Raw genomic sequence first — 14,341 nt, forward strand, 5'->3', positions numbered from 1 at the left:
CACCATGAATGCACAGCCAGAGACGGACTCCATTCTGGAGAAGTCTAGAACAGCAGTTTACTCCAGGTCGACCTGCCTCCTTCATTACCTGAAAAGTTACACTGAGCGGCTCAAACAGGGATCATTTCAGAGCAACCATGGAGCCAACCGGAGAGAGGGAGCCTGGAGGGTTTGTGTTCAGGAACAGGTGGACGCCGAGCGGTATAACCCAGGAGAAGATAGCGGTAAAACCTGAATGCTGACTCAGAATGGGCTAATTGTAAGTTACAGCTAATCACTTATTCACCCAGCAAGACATGAGGTGGAGGTTCACTCTAATGAGCATCTTCAGGTTCATGATGAGGGACTTTCACCTGAGCTACAGGTGAAGTTAAATGATCTGTGATAGAAAACAGCAGCAACCTTCTCTGTGAGCTTCTAGCCGGATCTGCATCATGATGTGAAAATATCTGGTCCTTTACTTCAGTCAAAATAAAAGCATTTAATCCTAACGTAGCTGAACACATTAAAAGGTCCTTCAGATCAACACATTTTATCTCATGGCTGCATCCGGTCTTATAGTCTAGTTCTACATGTAGACAGAAAAAAGTGTGGCTCAATAAACCAGGAAAATATCTCCTGGTTCCAGTAAGACGTAGTAGAAAGTTCAAAAGTAAGCCTCCCTTACGGGTAAGAACGCTGTCAAAAACAATGTGTGCATATTAGTCAATAGTTGTGCATAAGTAAAATCCAAAAGAGATATTGTATATTTTCTCTATAAGAATACAAAATAAAATGTTACAGCTTCAAGAAATTACAAACACAAAGTTCAAGTTTACAGTTGTGGTTTATTCTTTATGAATACAATATGCTACAATAGTTTGTGAATACGATTTCTTTTCTTTGAGAATACGAATTTACATCAGCGACTTGGTGTCACGTGATCTCAGGCTCAGAATATTGTGGGTGGAGTTATACAATGATGTACAGTAGGTGGCAGTATGCACCTCTGAATTTGTTGCGAACCGCCAGCAGAAGAAGAAGAAGAAGCAGCAGCACTAGCCCCAAAAGAACGGACCAAGAGCATATATTAACGACATTAAGACATATATAAACTTTTTAACATTACCTGGCTTTGTACCGTAGTTTCTTGGTCCGTTTATTTGGCACTTGTGCTGCTTCTTCTCCTTCTGCTAAATTGAATCTCTTTGCCTGGAATAAAAGGACCTGAGTAACTAAAGTGGAACGGTTGCACTTTGATGGAACATTGAAGCACCATTGGGCTGTTAACTGCTGGCTGTCTGTCACATGTCATTTCAACATGGCCATGATACTCTTTACAGGAGCCTCCGATCTCTATGTAGGTGCTGCTGACAGTTGGATTGACCTTGGCTCTTTGGAACACAAATGTATGTGTTTTGACCTTCTTCCAAATCTGATCAGTTATGACATGAGTCCAAGTGCCAGGTTTCAAAGTGGTGTATTCCCTTTTCCCAGTTGAGAAAGCTTGTTGTTGTTGCTCTTACTGGTGCAATGTGCAATCAATGAAGACTGGCTACCAGGCTGGTCCATTTTAGCCATGAAACCTCCCACACTAAAATGACAGGTGCTTCAGTTTCATTGTTCAACCCCTGTAGGTGACGCTAACACAATGCATTACGGTAGTAGCCCGAGGAGGACATTTCAAAATAAAAGCAATATGCTTTACGTATATCAACTGGAGTGGGTTGATATCATTCTTGCTGGTCTGCGTTTTCAGGTCCGACTGTGAAAATGGAAATATATTATTATATTTTTTATTGTTTCATATGGTTGATGGTGGGTTCGTCACTTTAGTGTCCATTTATTTTTCATTACATTTAATCAATAAATTTTTTCTTTTTTTTACTTTTTGTTTTCAGTGACTGATTTCACTTCATGATAATACTTCCAGATGCTGCTTAGTAAAAATCACCAACTTCTGATGTTGAATTTCAAAATTAAAGCCCCTCAAAGTCTCTATTTTTAGTCACTTTTCACCAAGGTGCTGTTAATATTGGATAAAAACGTCTATCAGTGATTACTTTCACTTAAGTGTGACATTAGAACAACAGAAGGAACTCTACCCTTTTCCGGCTCAAGACCATGGCCTCTGACTTGGAGGCACTGATTCTCATCCTGGCCGCTTCACACTCGACTGCGAAATGCTCCAGTGAGAGCTGTAGTTTACGAGCCAATGAAGACAATAGGACCACATCATCTGCAAAAAGCAGAGAGGCAATCCTAAGGCCACCAAAACAGATGCCCTCAACACCTTGGCCGCACCTAGAAATTCTGTCCATAAAAGTTATGAACAGAATCGGTGACAAAGGGCAACCTTGGCGGAGTCCAGCCCTCACTGGAAACGAGTCCGACTTACTACCGACAATGCGGTCCAAGTTCTGACACCGGTCATACGGGGACCTAACAGCCTGTATCAAAGGGCCTGGTACCCCAAACTCCTGGAGTACCCCCCAAAGGATTCCCTGAAGGACACGGTCGAACGCCTTCTCCAAGTCCACAAAACACATATAGACTGGTTGGGCAAACTCCCATGAACCCCTCCAGGACCCTGCTGAGGGTGTAGAGCTGGTCCAGTGTTTCATGGCCAGGATCAAAACCACACTGCTCTTCCTGAATCCGAGGTTCGATTATCCGACAGACCCTCCTCTCCAGAACCCCCGAATAGACCTTACGAGGGAGGCTTAAGAGTGTGACTCCCCTATAGCTGGAACACACTCTATGGTCCTCCTTTTGGAATAGGGGAACCACCATCCCGGTCTGCCAATCCAGTGGAACTGCCCCCGATGTCCACGCAATGCTGCAGAGTTGCGTTATTCAGTACAACCCTACAACATCCAGAACCTTAAGGAACTCCAGGAGATTCTCATCCACCCCTGGGGCCTTACCACCCTAGGAGCTTTTTAATCGCCTCTGTGACCTCAGCACCAGAGATTGGAGAGCCCGCCCCAAGGTCCCCAGGCTCCGCTTCCTCAGTGGAAGATGTGCCAGTGGGATTGAGGAGGTCTTTAAAGTACGCACTCCTCCCGCGCCCACGTTTTTGCCGAGCAACCACCTGAGCCGCATGCCGTTTGGACTACCGGTACCCATCAGGTGCTTCCGGAGTCCCACAGGCCAAAACGACTCAATAGGACTCCTTTTTCAGCCTGACAACATCCCTCAACGCCGGTGTCCACCAGCGGGTTCGAGTATTGCTGCCGTGACAGGCACCAACAACCTTGCAACCACAGATCCGGTAAGCTGCCTCGGCAATGGAGGTGCGGAACATGGCCCACTCGAACTCAATATTGAAGCTCCGCCTCACGGGAGACTCAGCCACGCATTCCCAGCAGAGCCTCAAGGTTCTTTTGGGTCTGCCAGGTCTGACCGGCATCCTCCCCCACCATTGGAGCCAGCTTACCTCCAGGTAGTGGTCAGTGGAAAGCTCCGGTGACCTCTTCACCCGAGTGTCCAAGACCTGCAGCCACAGATCAGATGACACGACAACAAAGTCTATCATCGAACTGTGGCCTAGGGTGTCCGGGTGCCAAGAGCACATATGGACACCCATATGCTTGAACATGGTGTTAGTTATGGACAACCCATGATGAGCACAGAAGTCCAATAACAAACCACCACTCAGGTTCAGAACGGGGGGCCATTCCTCCCAACCACACCCCTCTAGGTCTCACTGTCATTGCCAACGTGAGCGTGGAAGTGCCCCAGCAGAACAAGGGAATCCCCCGGAGGGGCGCTCTCCAACACCCCACCCAAGGACTCCGAAAAGGGTGGGTAGTCTGAACTGCTGTTTGGTGCATAAGCACAAACAACAGTCAGAACCCGTACCCCACCCATAGGTGGAGGAAGGCTACCCTCTCGTTCACTGGGGTGAACCCCAACGTACAGGCGCTGAGATGGGGGGCAACTCCAGAGTGGAAGAGTGTCCAACCCCTCTCAAGGAGACTAGTTCCAGAGCCAGAGTCGTGCGTCTAGGTGAGTCCAACTATTTCTAGCCGGAACCTCTCTACCTCGCACACCAACTCGGGCTCCTTCCCCACCAGAGATTTGACATTCCACGTCCCAAGAGCCAGCTTCTGATGCCAAGGATCAGACCGCTAAGGTCTCTGCCTTCGGCCGCCACCCATAACTCATTGCACCTGACCCTTTTGGCCCCTCCCACAGGTGATGAGCCTATCGGAAGGGACACCCATGTTTCCTCTTCGGGATGTGCCTGGCCGGGCTCCATGGGTGAAAGCCCAGCCACGAGGCGCTCACCAGCGTGCCCCTCCCCCAGGCCTGGCTCCAGAGTGGGCCCCCGGTGACCTGCGTCCGGGCCCTTATGATGATTGCCACAAATGGAACCTCTATCAGCTTACACAAAATATATCTAAGACAATGTGCATAAAGAACTTTAATAAAAACACTTAACAAACAGCTAACCAGATAATATTTTCACTTATATGATTATCTACATTTTTAACACAATAAACTTTTTTTTCAAACACACAACAGACATTTCCAGCTGGTTTCCCTCCCAACTTTGAGGACATCTTCCTCTAAGCCTAAGCACTGCTCATGGGAGCATTTCTGACATGTGCCACACTGTAGCTGCAAAATAAGTTAGAAATGTCATTCATTAGGGGGTAAACCGCAAGCAATTTACTCACCCAATTTGTGATTGGAGGCCCTGTTCCGGGTGGCTTTGCCACGGAACACGTGGAGCAGTTGTTCCATGAATCAAAAAATACAAAGCAACAAAAAAAAACAATATCACCTTAAAGTTTGAATTTATTTAAAACGGTAAGAAAAACGAAATGTTCAAAGTTCACACTACTACATCTGTAATTCAGAAAAGCTGCCTTACTTTAATTTTGGTGATATAGGTTAAACTACAAAATACATTTTGATTGTGTAATTCAGAATTAATTGCCAAATTGAGCAATGCAATTTGAATATAACTACTATTAATTCTCAAACAAAGTCAAAATACAAATAGAAATACTCCTGCTGAGGTGAGAGCAGGCCAACATGGCAACTGTGATGCAACACCATTTCTCAATTAGCTCTTCATCCAACCTAGTGCTTGACTAAACGATGAATTGACATTAAAGGGCAACCCAACAGGCGTGGTTGAAAAGCACTGGCAGGGCAACCATTTTGTATGCTGAAAGCCAAATGTTTTTGTCCTGCTTTGCCAATATGCATTAGTGTCTTTCAGCTAAACACCCTGAATCCCTAAAAGGCGGTTAGATAAATGCCTGGTACACCCCTTTTGTGTCTCTCACAAGTGAATGGTTAAATGCACAGACAATGTTTTATCACTGCATTGGAGCACATAATGAAAGCATCACAATGGATAAAAGAAAAAAACATTCATGTTTTTGACTTCATTGTGGACTTCTGCACACATGCAGTAGAGGGGGGTTGTGGCCTAGTGGTTAGAAAGCAGGGCATATGTGTCCCGGAGAGGCCACAAGTACCCTGGTTTGAATCCCACAGACTTCCACTCTCGGTCCCTGAGCAAAACCCTTAGCCCCAGAATGCTCCCAGGGCGCCGCACAGTGGCAGCCTACTGCTCCCTAAGGGAGGGGTTAAATGAAGAGGACATTTTCGTTTGAATGTAAAAATTGCAATTACAATTAAAGATTAAAGCTGCAAGCAGCATTGAAGGCCCTCGCACCTCAGCGCAACTCTGCCTGTGCAGCGACCGTCGGAGCCTGGCATCACCGGCTGCACGCCACCAACGCTGTTCCATTTCAAATGTCGTCTCTAGGTGGCGCTGTGACCGTCATGTCATGATCTTCACTCATGCAGAATTCTGGTCTGGCGAGAAGTATTCAAAATTTGGGGCAAATCTGGCCTTCCAGATGGAAGCTGCACTCAGTTTTTTACCAGTGGGCAGAGTTGAAATTATGTCAAGAACTGACTGTGGCAACATGTTCAGCATTGATCCCTGATGATGTATACTACATTTGAAGTGGATCCGATGATGTATGAGGGAGATAGAGCACTTAAAATGTCCTAGGGGGCACTGTTGATCCAAATTACAATGTAATCCGATAGAGCAGTTTGGGGGTTGTCAAAGATCAACTATATTAAGTTTGGAACAAATCGGACCATGCATGTGTAATTTAGAGCCAAACGTATGGCCGTGGCGTGACATCAGAATTCGCCACGCCGCCACAGCCACACCCTCCAGCCAAGCCAGTCAGTACTGGCAACTGTCTTAGACCATCATGTCATCTGTTACAGTTTCACATTGATTAGATGAAGAGCATCAAAAATTGACTCTCTAAGGAAAAACATAACACTTCCTGTTCTCAGGGGGCGGGGCTTCGATGATGTCAGCATCTGATCAGTGAATATTGTTCAGGGCCAGAGGCAGATCAAACTTAGAAGGTTTCAGGTCTCTGTGACTTTCCTTGTAGGAGCTAAATCAATTTCGTCTTTTATGGCGAAAAGTCATATTTTGAGGCGTGGCCACGCCCACACGCTGTCATGTATCAAAAAGCTTTTGATAACTTTTGATCCGCAATGCCTTAAGAGTATACTGAGTGATTTTCAAGTCTCTAATTCAAAAACTGTAGGAGGAGTTCGCTCAGATATGCGGGCTAGAAACGCCCAAAACAGTGTTAAAATGGCAACTTCAATCCAAGATGGCTGACTTCCTGTAGGGTTTGGATCAAGAGACTTTTGTGTAGGTCTTGACAAGTTACATATGTGTACCAAATTACACATGGTGTGACGTCCAACTTCGCCGCGCCACCACGGCCACACCCTTTTATGAAAAGTCACTGTGCTTCAAATGAAGTTAGACCCACTAGTTATCAGTCACCTGACACAGTTTGAAGCAGATTGAATGTAGACAGGCAGATAGCGACGTTTCCAAGTAAAAAAAGTGACTTCCTGTCCTCAGGGGGCGTGGCTTTGATGATGTCAGCATATGACCCCTTAGGATCGTCGGGAACCCGAAGGTCCTCCTTCCTGCCAACTTTGGTGTGATTTGGCGTTTCTTTGGGAAAGTTATTGCATTTTTTCTCTTTGGGCATAAACACCATTTTTGTGTCCTAGCCACGCCCCCTAAACATGGCCAAAAACTCACGACTTTGATAACTTTTAATCCCCCATGCCTTAACTGCATATTGACCAAATATGAAGCCGATAGCTCAAAATCTCTAGGAGGAGTTCGTTAAAGTTCGTTATTGTACGATTACAATAAGCCCTTGCAGGCTTCCTGCTTGGACCTAATTATTATTATTAATTGAGAGAACCAATCTCTGGTGCTGAAGTCAACAAGGTGATTTAAAAAGCTCCACGGTGGTAAGGCAGCGGGGGTGGATGAGATACACCCAGGGTAGCTTAAGGCTCTCGATGTTGTAAGGTTGTCTTGGGGTCCACTGATGCCCATACGACTCTGCAGTATCGCGTGGACATCGGGGACAGCTCCACTTTCGGTCATGACCCAAAGTTCATGGCCATAGGTGAGGGTAGGAACGTAGACCGACCGGTAAATCGAGTGCTTCGCTTTTCGGCTCAGCTCTCTCTTCACCACAACGGACAGCATAGCGCCCCCATTACTGCGGCAGCCACTCCGATCCCTCTGTTGATATCCCCCTCCATTCTTCCGTCACTCGTGAACAAGACCCAGAGATACTTGAACTCTTCTACTTGAGGCAGGAACTCCCCTCCAACCTGAAGGGGACAAACCACCCTTTTCCGGTCGAGAACCATGGCCTCGGACTTGGAGGAGCTGATCTTCATCCCAGCCGCTTTATACTCGGCTGTTGTATGTCTTGGCTAGAGGGGGCCAGCGAGACCACGTCATCTGCCAAAAGAAGAGACGAAATCCACTGGTCCCCTAACCAGACCCCCTTCCTGCCCTTGGCTGTACATAGAAATCCTGTCCGTAAAAGTTATGAACAGGACCGGTGACAAAAGGCAGCCCTGCCGGAGTCCAACATGCACTGGGAACATGTCCGACTTAGTGCCGGCAATGCGGACCAAACGCTTGCTCCGCTTGTACAGAGACTGGATGGCCCCTAATAAAGGGTCCCCGACTCCATACTCCTGGAGCACCCCCACAGGGCACCATAAGAGACAGAGTTGAATGCCTTCTCCAGGTCCACAAAACACATGTGGACCTGTTGGGCAAACTCCCATGAACCCTTGAGTACCCCGCAGAAGGTATAGAGCTGGTCCAGCTGGTCTAAAAACAACACTGCTCCTCCTGAAACCGAAGTTAAACTATCAGCAGGACTCTCCTCTCCAATACCCTGCCGTAGGCCTTACCAGGGAGTGTGATCCCCCTATAGTTTGAACACACCCTCCAGTCACCCTTCTTATGAAGGGGGACCACCACCTCAGTCTGCCAGTCCAGAGGCACTGTCCCCGACCGCCACACAATGTTGAAGAGGCGTGTTAACCATGACAGCCCCACAACATCCAGAGACTTGAGGTACTCAGGGTGGATCTCATCCACCCCCGAAGCCCTGTCACAGCGGAGGCTGGTAACTTCAGCCTGGGTGATGAAAGAGTCTAACCCCGAGTCCCCAGCCTCTGCTTCCACCAGGGAATGCGTGATGGCAGGATTGAGGAGATCCTCGAAGTACTCCTTCCACCGCCCGATAATGTCCCAAGTCGAGGTCAGCATGTCCCCACCCCCACTGTAAACAGTGTTGGCGCTGTAAGCACTGTTTCCCCCTCTGGAGGCGTCGGATGGTTTGCTAGAATCGCTTTAAGGCCAACCGGTAGTCCTTCTCCATGGCCTCACCGAACTCCTCCCAGGCCCGAGTTTTTTCCTCTGCCACCGCCCGAGCCGCAGCATGCTTGGCCTCATGGTACCTGTGAGCCACCTGAGGAGTCCCACAAGCCAACCACAGCCGATAGGACTCCTTTTTCAGCTTGACAGCGTCCCTTACTGCCGGTGTCCACTACCGGGTTTGGGGATTACCGCCGCGACAGGCACCGCAGACATTACGACTGCAGCTACGGGCAGCAGCATCGGCAATAGATGCAGAGAACATGGTCCACTCGGACTCTATGTCTCCAACATCCCCCGGAATCTGGTCAAAGCTCTTCTGGAGGTGGGAGTTGAATATATCCCTTTCCGAGGGCTCTGCAAGACGTTCCCAGCAGACCCTCACTAAGGGCTTGGGCTTGCCAAGTCTGTCCGGCTTTCTCCTCTTCCAGCGGATTCAACTCACCACCAGGTGGTGATCAGTGGACAGCTCAACCCCTCTCTTCACCCGAGTGTCCAAAACATGCGGCCGAAGGTCTGATGACACGACAACAAAGTCGATCATCGACCTCCTGCCTAGGGTGCCCTGGTGCCAAATGCTCTGATGGACACCCTTATGCTTGAACATGGTGTTCATTATGGACAATCCGTGACTAGCACAGAAGTCCAACAATGAAACACCACTGGGATTTAGATTGGGGAGGCCATTCCTCCCGATCACGCCCCTCCAGGTGTCACTGTCGTTGCCCACGTGGGCGTTGAAATCCCCCAGCAGAATAATGGAGTCCCTGGCACTATCCAGCACCCCCGACAGGGACGCCAAGAAGGCCGGGTACTCCGCACTACCGCTCAGCCCGTAGGCCGAAACGACAGTCAGAGACCTGTCCCCAGCCTGAAGGCGCAGGGATGCGACCCTCTCTTCCACTGGGGTAAACCCCAACATGAGACGGCTGAGCTGGGAGGCAACAAGCAAACCCACCCCAGCCCGCCACCTCTCCCCGTGGGCCACTCCAGAGTAGAAAAGAGTCCAGCACCTCTTGAGGAGATGGGTTCCAGAGCCCACACTGTGCATGGAGGCGAGCCCAACTATTTCTAGTCGATATCTCTCGACCTCCCGCACAAGCTCAGCCACCTTCCCCCCCAGCGAGGTGACATTCCACGTCCCTAGAGCCAGCCTAAGTACCGGAGATCGGGCCGCCAAGGTCTCCACCTTTGTCTGCTGCCAAATCCTCTTTGCACCGGTCCGTCATGGTTCCCCCTGCAGGTGGTGGGCCCACTGGGGGATGGCCTTGCGTCTCTCGTTCGGGCTTGGCCCAGCCGGGTGCTTTGAGGAGTAACCCAGCCACCAAACGCTCTCCGACGAGTCTAGACCCCAGGCCTGGCTCCAGCGTGGGACCCCGGCTCCGCCGTACCGGGCGACGTCTTGTGCCTCAATTTTATGGTCCTCATGAAGGTGTCTGGAACCACTCTTTGTCTGACCCGTCACCTAGAGCCTGTTTGCCATGGGAGACCCTACCAGGGGCATTTAAGCCCCAGACAACATAGCCTCTAGGATCATTCGAGCACTCAAACCCCTCCACCACATTAAGATGGTGTTTCAAGGAGGGGAAATAAAGAATTTTGCCAAACAGAATATGAGATTACAACAGAGTTCAATTTTTTTGTTCTTCAATAATATTCCAAATGTTATCATATCTCTAGAAATAGATTCTGGAAGTATAATTGTTGGTTTGATCCAACTTTCTAAGCTATTCCAAAATGTTTTGGTTTTATTGCGATAGTAAAAATTATGGTCTATTGTTTCTATATCATTTTCACACAATGAGAATTTATTATCCTCAATATTAAATCTGTTTCTTAGTAATTCTTCAGAGGGGTAAATTGCATTTAAAATTTTAAAGTACATTTCTTTAGCTTTTGGTTGTATTGGAAGTTACAATAGAGTTTTTAACTTTTCCAGTTTTTTAAAAATTTGTAAAGAATATTATTTCTATTTACAGGTCCTTCTCAAAATATTAGCATATTGTGATAAAGTTCATTATTTTCCATAATGTAATGATGAAAATGTAACATTCATATATTTTAGAGTCATTGCACACTAACTGAAATATTTCAGGTCTTTTATTGTCTTAATACGGATGGTTTTGGCATACAGCTCATGAAAACCCAAAATTCCTATCTCACAAAATTAGCATATTTCATCCAACCAATAAAAGAAAAGTGTTTTTAATACAAAAAACGTCAACCTTCAAATAATCATGTACAGTTATGCACTCAATACTTGGTCGGGAATCCTTTGGCAGAAATGACTGCTTCAATGCGGCGTGGCATGGAGGCAATCAGCCTGTGGCACTGCTGAGGTCTTATGGAGGCCCAGGATGCTTCGATAGCGGCCTTTAGCTCATCCAGAGTGTTGGGTCTTGAGTCTCTCAACGTTCTCTTCACAATATCCCACAGATTCTCTATGGGGTTCAGGTCAGGAGAGTTGGCAGGCCAATTGAGCACAGTGATACCATGGTCAGTAAACCATTTACCAGTGGTTTTGGCACTGTGAGCAGGTGCCAGGTCGTGCTGAAAAATGAAATCTTCATCTCCATAAAGCTTTTCAGCAGATGGAAGCATGAAGTGCTCCAAAATCTCCTGATAGCTAGCTGCATTGACCCTGCCCTTGATAAAACACAGTGGACCAACACCAGCAGCTGACACGGCACCCCAGACCATCACTGTCTGTGGGTACTTGACACTGGACTTCTGGCATTTTGGCATTACCTTCTCCCCAGTCTTCCTCCAGACTCTGGCACCTTGATTTCCGAATGACATGCAGAATTTGCTTTCATCCGAAAAAAGTACTTTGGACCACTGAGCAACAGTCCAGTGCTGCTTCTCTGTAGCCCAGGTCAGGCGCTTCTGCCGCTGTTTCTGGTTCAAAAGTGGCTTGACCTGGGGAATGCGGCACCTGTAGCCCATTTCCTGCACACGCCTGTGCACGGTGGGTCTGGATGTTTCTACTCCAGACTCAGTCCACTGCTTCCGCAGGTCCCCCAAGGTCTGGAATCGGCCCTTCTCCACAATCTTCCTCAGGGTCCGGTCACCTCTTCTCGTTGTGCAGCGTTTTCTGCCACACTTTTTCCTTCCCACAGACTTCCCACTGAGGTGCCTTGATACAGCACTCTGGGAACAGCCTATTCGTTCAGAAATTTCTTTCTGTGTCTTACCCTCTTGCTTGAGGGTGTCAATAGTGGCCTTCTGGACAGCAGTCAGGTCGGCAGTCTTACCCATGATGGGGGTTTTGAGTGATGAACCAGGCTGGGAGTTTTAAAGGCCTCAGGAATCTTTTGCAGGTGTTTAGAGTTAACTCGTTGATTCAGATGATTAGGTTCATAGCTCGTTTAGAGACCCTTTTAATTATATGCTAATTTTGTGAGATAGGAATTTTGGGTTTTCATGAACTGTATGCCAAAATCATCCGTATGAAGACAATAAAAGACCTGAAATATTTCAGTTAGTGTGCAATGAATCTAAAATATATGAATGTTAAATTTTCATCATTACATTATGGAAAATAATTAACTTTATCACAATATGCTAATATTTTGAGAAGGACCTGTATTTTCCGAGGGAATAAAGCTTCATTTAGATTGTTTCTAATTGTGTAGTTGTTGAGTTTTTTTAACGGTGAATTAGTTTTAAGGGTGTAACATGAATGGCTAGGAGTTCACATTTTTTTAGGTTTAGTTTCAGTCCCGAAGCATCTGAAAATAATTGGATTTTGTCAATTACTGTTGGAATTTGTTTGTTATTTTTCAAGAAAAGGGTAGTGTCATCTGCTAATTGGGTAATGATTAATTTCTGTTCCAAAAATATTCAGTTTCTCAAGGTCATTACAATTTTTTAGATAAATTGTTAGCATTTCTGCGACTAAAATAAAAAGATATGGTGAAATTTGACAACCATGAGGAATTCCAATATTAATGTTAAATCTAGCTGTGGTACATTTATGTAGCTTTACACAACAGCTGATGTTCTGATACAGCCCTCTAATTAAATTAATAAATTTGTCTCCAAACCCACATTTTCCAAGAACTGAAAATAAACACTGGTGTTCAACAGACTCAAAGGGTTTATAAAAGACTAAAAAAAGAATAAAGCCGTCATCACTGATCAATTCTCTATATTCAATTATGTCCATTGCTAATCTAATATTGTTATGTATTGATCTTCCCTTTAAAAAGCCAGATTGTGAATTTGAAATAATATTTCAAATTCCTGTTTGGAGGCGCATGATAAATATATAAGTTAGCAATTTATAATCCAAATTCCTAAGTTTAATGAGTCGTCTATTCTCAATAATTCTTGGGTCTTTGTCTGGTTTGAGGATAGTAATAATAATGCCTTGACACATTGTAGGAGGAAGATTATAATTTCTAAAGATTTCTGTAAAAACCCGATATATCAATAAGTTTATGTCTTCCCAAAAGTGTTTCTAAACGTTTCCTGTAAGACCATCTGGCCCAGGAGCTTTATTTGCTGATAAGCAATTAACAGCTTCATCACGTTCTTGTATTGTGATATTACTATCACAGGTTTGTTTGAAATTATCTTCTATTTTTGAGATAAATGTTTCAATGTGTTTCAGGAAGGTGTGAGAGTTTTTTTCAGAGAAGTTTGAAGTGTATAAATTGCTGTTGTGGTTATCAAAGTGGGTAGAAGTTGACTCATAACAAGAGAAAATCCGGACTTTGTCTTTATAAGTTTTATTCAAAGGCATTCAGCATTTGAAGACCCTGACACTGAGGTTAGTCAGTGAAGCAGAGCCCCGAACAACATTTACACACAGTATTTATACCAGAACATGACAGTGTTATCTCAACTTCAAAGAGTCTGTGTTTTACGACCCCAGACCCTCCTTGGGTTCAGAGGTGAGAAGGTTACCTAGGAACAACCATCTACTCTCCCTGAGGCATCACCCTAACAAATGTCCTTAACCATTAAACTTCTGATAATGGCTTTTACAGCTTCCTCCTCTAACACAGATGTTCTGAGGAGTGAGGTAACCCAAAGGTCATACACTATGGAATGCTTAATAAAAGAATTTCCATTACACTACATTCCTCATTATCTTTACAACGACAGCAGAGATGTTGCACTGGGCATCAATTTGGAGGGCACCAGACCTCAACTGGACTTCTTCAAACAACGCACCAAGCTGCTCCGTTCTCTGTGAATGTCTTTTTGGTCACCGTGTGTGGGAATGGGTTTCACGAGCTGCAAGACTGGGTTGTCACTGTCTTTCCTTACAACATTTTGAAATGCAGAGCTGTCACACAAAGCACAATATAAGCACTGACAAAAAGCATAAAATGCACAGGTGTTCAGCACAGAGATTGATAATTTCCCAACTCTAATAGGCTGATGCATGTTTCCATTTCTTAATAGCTCCACTTTCATTCTTTTTGTCGCAAAAGATGGATCTGCATGGAGCCATTCTGTGCAAGAAGTGAGGTATCAAGTCTTTTTCTGTTGTTTGGGTGGAAGAATTAGGCCCCTCCAGTTTTCCACATCTTCATCTGATGGAGGAATGTTTGTGGCTGCATCAGATTCTTTAGA

This window comes from Girardinichthys multiradiatus, chromosome 13 (assembly GCF_021462225.1).
Source record: "Girardinichthys multiradiatus isolate DD_20200921_A chromosome 13, DD_fGirMul_XY1, whole genome shotgun sequence".
NCBI classification, from domain to species: domain Eukaryota; kingdom Metazoa; phylum Chordata; class Actinopteri; order Cyprinodontiformes; family Goodeidae; genus Girardinichthys; species Girardinichthys multiradiatus.